The following is a 6,000-nucleotide window of genomic DNA, read 5'->3' on the forward strand; positions in this document are numbered from 1 at the left end:
CCAAATTCATTCCATTCTCTACATACGTGAAAATTTTATATGATCCTATTTTGGTATATGTTTCTTTTCCACAAGCTGCGTGTTATTTGACAGGTGTTCTGAAGCTCCTTGCTTTGGCAATGAACCAAGATGACAGAGCAGTAATGATTTTGAAAGTGTCATTCCCTTCTTGTTAAGAGACAAAAAGTGTGAAGTTACTAATTACTATTCACCAGTGGCATAGAAACTGGTGTACACTTTAATTGTCTGGTTATACAGTCAGTCTGCATAGGTTATTTCCAGGATAAAACTACTCTAAGAGGAAAATACCATATAACTTCACTTTTTCTCCCCCTGTATCCATTTTTCTCTTTTCATAAATTGTAAGTAAATGGATTGAAGAGAAAGAATTGCTAAAAATTAAAATACTGACCTTTTCTCCCCCGTAGGTTTTCTCCCTTCTCATCTGCTCAGATAATATATTTATGAGTGGCATGGCAGCTTTTGACAACCTTGCATATTTCCTCCTCCCCAACCCCAAATTAATCAGATGCCCAAGTGTTTGCATCTGCAGTGTATAACATTTTACTACACTATTTCCCTACTTTAGCCATGCTGGGTATATTTATTGTTAATTGGAAGAATTTACTTTTGTCAGTGCTGTTTGATGGCTCGAAGCGTATAGTCAGGCACATTAAAGGTATATCCATGTCAAATTTAAAAACAAAACAAACTTGCTGGGCTTATGGCTTAGGACTGATTAACTGAGGGAAAACTAATAGAATTAGCTCTTTCCGTTTGTGTTTCATCATGTTAGTGAGCAGAGTAAGCCTGTGTCATTTCACCAGATCATAAATACTGTGTAAAATTGCAGTGACCTGAGTTTGGTAAGTTGTAGGAGTTTTGGAAGTTGGGGAGAATAGTTTTTTTGCATATGTATATATTTGTGAAGAAGCTGTTTGATTTTAATCCAGAGATTCCTGAGCCCTGTAGTCATTGTTTTAGAGATGTTGTCCCTCCTTTGAAATTGAGTGCTACTGTTGGATTTTCAGCTTTTTCCTTTTTATTATTATTTTTTTTGGTTGAATTAGTTTATATCCCAATATTAAACTTCAATGTGTCAGTCTCAAAAATCTAAACTTTTTCTTTGAAAATTCTCTCTCTTTTGAAAAGCAGTCTAAAATGGAATGTAAATGAAAAGTGAATCACTAATCACATTTAAAAAAGGACAGCAAAGCATGAGTGATTTCCAGAAACAGTTTATATGTAATCTTTGGAATTCTTCTAGTTACTAATTCTTCCTTACAGATTGGGGCTTATTTTTCTGTTACCTATTTTTATTGGCTTTTTTACATTTAACAAAAGCTTTGATGGTTTGAAACTAGTGATGAGGCTGAGTTGAGTAAGGATGGGAGTAGAACAAAAGCTATTAGGTTTCTTTCATAATTTGGATTGTCAGACATTTGTCTATATTTGTTTCAGTATTTTTTCCCATGCTGATGTAGTGGCAGGCAACATTTTCAGCCCTGTGCAGGAGGGTGGTAGGGAGAACAGTTGGGGGTGGGTGGGGAAAGGCATAAGCTCATAGGCTATTAATAATGTACATTGTTCTTGAGACCACATGTAATATTTCTGAGCACTGGCCAACAGGGAAGGGTACGTGTTCTATTTACGTTGGACTGCATGGCATGATGCAATGGACAGCTGATAATTTAACCACAGAAAAAATCTGGATATTTCTTCTTTAATTGTGTCCTGATAGGGCAGAGAAAATAATTTGTTTTCAGCAGACTGACTTAGAGACAGTGAAAATATTTAATTCAATTACTGGTTCTTGCCTCATATCCAGAAGTTCTTCAAGTAATATTTGCTGAGTGTGTACCATGGAGGGAAATGGAGACAAATGACATTGCTAGTGACCTGTCAGCTTGAGATGAAAACCTTAACTAATGATTCCAATAAAACTAGAGCAAGAGCTTGGAAGACAAAACTCATGATTACTTACTAGTAAACAAGGGAAAGGATCTTCTGTAGGTACAAAACCACATGGAAATGCCAGCATTTGCACTGGAGAAGGCCCTAGAATAGACACAAAGGGTGCCATGTTCACCCACTCATTTGTTTTGAGCATGTCATTCTTCCTTGTCAGAAGATGATAGTGTCAGAGGTAACAGTGGGCTTCAGTTACAAAGTCCTTAGCATAGTGTAGTCCTTCTACTATTGTTTCTTAGAACTACCCAGAGGAAGCGTTTGTGCAAGGTATTGAGCACCTACTAGGTATCAGGCATGGTTCTGGTATTGGAGAATTGATGGTAAGAGTAAGTATTCAAGGATTTTGTCTTCATGGAGTTTTCATTTTGGAAAGTGAGAGCAATTAATCAAATGGCCAAGTGAATATTTATGCCATTCTGAATAAAATAAGTGCTAAGAAAAGAAACATAAATTTCTGAGTGCTGATAGCAGTGGAAGGCCCTTGACCTAGAATGAAACAGGATTCCAGAACCCATAGCCCTTGAGTCTGCAGAGTATGGGCTGGAGTTAATTAGAAAAAGTGTTGTAGGACAAGTATTCCAGGAGGAAAGATAGCATGTGCAGAGGCCCTTTGGTGGGTAGAAGCATTATGTGGCCAAGGAATATAGAGAAGGCTGATTTAACAGGATTGTACTAAAGAAGTAGGGAGTGATGTGAGACGAGGCTGGGAAGTGGCCACAGTCAGGCCATACAGGCCTTGCAGGCCGTTTTTGAGTAAGGGGCAAATGTTAATGGGTTTTATGTGGAGATGAGAGCAATTGGCTTACACTGACATTTTGAGAACATCATTCTGAGTGAATTGTATGGGTCACAGTGGATGAAGGGAAACTGATTAGTAGGTTGTTATTATAATATTTCAGGCAAGATATGGTGGTAGCTTCGCTGATGATAGCAATTGGGGTAGGATTAAGAGAGAAATATCATCAAAACTTGGTAATAAATTTGATGTGGAGTTTTGCATGTGAACAGTATGAAGGTCAGCTCCTGAATGCCTGATTTGTGCAGATAGATGGATGAGGTGCCTTTTACTGAGGTAGAGAAGACTGGAATATGACCAAGTTTGGGGCAGGGAGAGGGAATAATGAATAGTTTGATCTTGGATGTGTTAATTTTAAAAAATGTTATTAAATTTTTAATTGTTGCATAGTAATTGTACATATTTATGGGGCACAATGTGACATTTCATTACATGTATACAATATTTAATGCTTAGACTGTGGCAATTGGCATATCCACCCCTGCAAATATTTGTTTGTTTGTGGTAGGGTTCCTCAAAATCCTCTCCACTAGCTATTTTGAAATATTCAATTAAAGGTTTTCACTCATTATTAACCTACTGTGTTATAGAACATTAGAATTTATTTCTCCTATCCAACAGCACCCTGTTAAGGATATGTTAAGTTTGAAGTGGCAGGATATAAACTTGTGAGTCATTGATATATAAGTGGTAAATTAAGCCATGGAGATGAATGAGATTTTTTTGGGAGAGAGGAGAGAGTGGAAAAAGAATGGGTGTAAGGATCCTCAGCTTGCTGAAGGAGAATGAACCTAAAAAGTAGGTTATAAAAAGTAGCCAGAAAAGTAGAAAAGATAGCAACAAGTGGTGTCATGGAAGCCAGGAAAGAGTGTTTCAGGGAGGTGTAGTAGGCAGCTTTCAGGAAGAGACAATAATGATAGTTTTGAAAATTTTGCACTGAATTTTGCAACAGGGAAGTGATCAATGCCTTCAGTTGTTGCTATTTGAGTGCAACCATGGTGGAAAGGTTGAATTGTTATGGGAAGATATAATTCACAGTTTATAGATGAGAAATTTGAGGCACAGGGAGGTGACTTGCAGAACAACTTTATTAAGTGGCCCAGGAACCTCAGACTCCCTGCTCTAACTGTTCTGCCTACCACCTCTAGGCTCCTGGCTTACCAGCTAAGCATGTAGACTGAGGCAGCAAACATAACTCTGTTCTGCCTCTGTTGTTTCCCCAGTGGTAATCCATGTCTATTTAACCTCTCTTGAGCCTTAGCTTCCCTCTTTTTAATAATGGTATCTACCCAATGGGATCGTTGAGAAAATTAAATGAATAATGGGTGCTAATGCCTTGTTGCATGTGTGATACATAGAAAGTACTCAGTAAATGTTATCTAGAAAATAAACACATTTTGCTGTTATTTCTGGCCTGAGAGCCTCTCTTACCTCCAATTATGTTTTTATTTTGTTCGAGGGCTGTATAGTCTGCTTTTTTGTATGCTGTTTACCAAATTATTTTCAAGTTTGTGTTTTTACTTTGCCATTTCTTCTGCCTTTGTCCACCCACACCGCAAATTTCTGTGCACAACTCACTTTTCACAACTCACTTTCCATGAGTGATTTAACCTGATCTTCCTCACTCTCCAATTTAATGACATCAGGTTACGTTTACATTCATTCACTCTTACAGGTTAGATTTTCATGAGTTTGATATGCTTGTTCATTCCATTTTCTTAAAACAGTTTCAGGGGCTGGGAATTTTTTTTTAATCTTTCAGTAACATCTAATAGAATGCTTGAAAGTAGTGGGCACAAAAGGGCAAACACCAAATATTTTTATATTAAGAAGAAGTTCTTTCCATTACTTTCTTCTCATCCCAGTTCTAATATCCTGTTTTCAGTTAAGTCCTGCCAACCTATTTTTGAAATATTTTGATTATCCATTTCTCTTCATTGATACTGCCACCCCCATGATAAGGTCAGGCCACCATCCTCTGTGACTAGGATCACCATAGCAGCCTTCCTCTGGTGTTTCCCTTCTTCTCTTATCCCTTCTAATATAGTCCCAATAGCAGATGGAACTCTGTTATAAAAGTATAATAGCATCTGCAAGCCCTTCAGTGGATCCCATCTCAGTTTACCTTGGACTCCAAGGTGTTAATTTGTATCATCTCACCTTTGTGCTACCTACCTGCTGACCCCTTCACCCACATCCCTGCTTTAGTTCAGCCACATGGGTCACCATTTTTATTGTATTCTGCACACATATTTAATTCTTTTCCTCCGTAGAGCCCTTATGCATGTGGTTCCTTTTGTCTGGAAAGCTCCCCCCCCCCCGAACTTTGTGCAGGGTTTGCATTTTTCAACTCAGGTTTCAGCTTATATGTCACCTTCTTTTTTTAATATATATTTTTTAGTTGGAGATGGACACAGAATATCTTTAATGTGGTGCTGAGGATCGAACCCAGTGCCTTACACATGCCAGCAAGTGCACTACTGCTGAGCTACAGTCCCAGCCCTTCTATGTCACCTTCTTGCTGAAGATCTCCCTGACTACTCTTCCTAAATAGGTCCATCCAGCTCAACACCATTTCTTATTTTCAAATTGACTTTTTTTTTCATTTTCCCACAATTTTTATAAGATAAAATGCATAAAATAGCAAATACCTGCGTACACATCTCCCAGAATTAATATGTTGAGAGTTTGTCATAATTGCTTCAGATTTTCCTTTAAATAAAAGAACATCATGGGCTTGGGCTATAGCTCAGTGTGCCTATCATGTGTGAGTCATTTGTTTTGATCCTTAGCACCACATAAAAATAAATAACATAGGGGCTGGGGTTGTGACTCAGTGGTAGCACACTTGCCTAGCATGCAAGAGACACTGGGTTCAGTTCTCAGCACCACATACAAATAAATAAAATAAATGTCCATCAACAACTAAAAAATATTTTAAAAAGCAAACAAACAAATAAATAACATAAAGGTATTGTGTCCATCTACAACTAAAAACATTTTTAAAAAAGAAAACATCATGGATTGTTAGTCTCTTGTGTGTAAATTCTCTAGTTTCCTCCTTCCCTCTAAGCAGGCACCTATTATGATGTTGATATATATCTTTCTTTTTTATATGCTTTTGTTACCTGTTAATGTGCCTACTTTATGTAAATGGCATCATATCATATTTGAGCTTACAGCTTTCTTTTTTTCATTCAACATTATATTTTTGAATGATATTCATGTTGATA

The sequence above is a fragment of the Urocitellus parryii genome, unplaced genomic scaffold (genome assembly GCF_045843805.1).
Source record: "Urocitellus parryii isolate mUroPar1 unplaced genomic scaffold, mUroPar1.hap1 Scaffold_35, whole genome shotgun sequence".
NCBI lineage: Eukaryota > Metazoa > Chordata > Mammalia > Rodentia > Sciuridae > Urocitellus > Urocitellus parryii.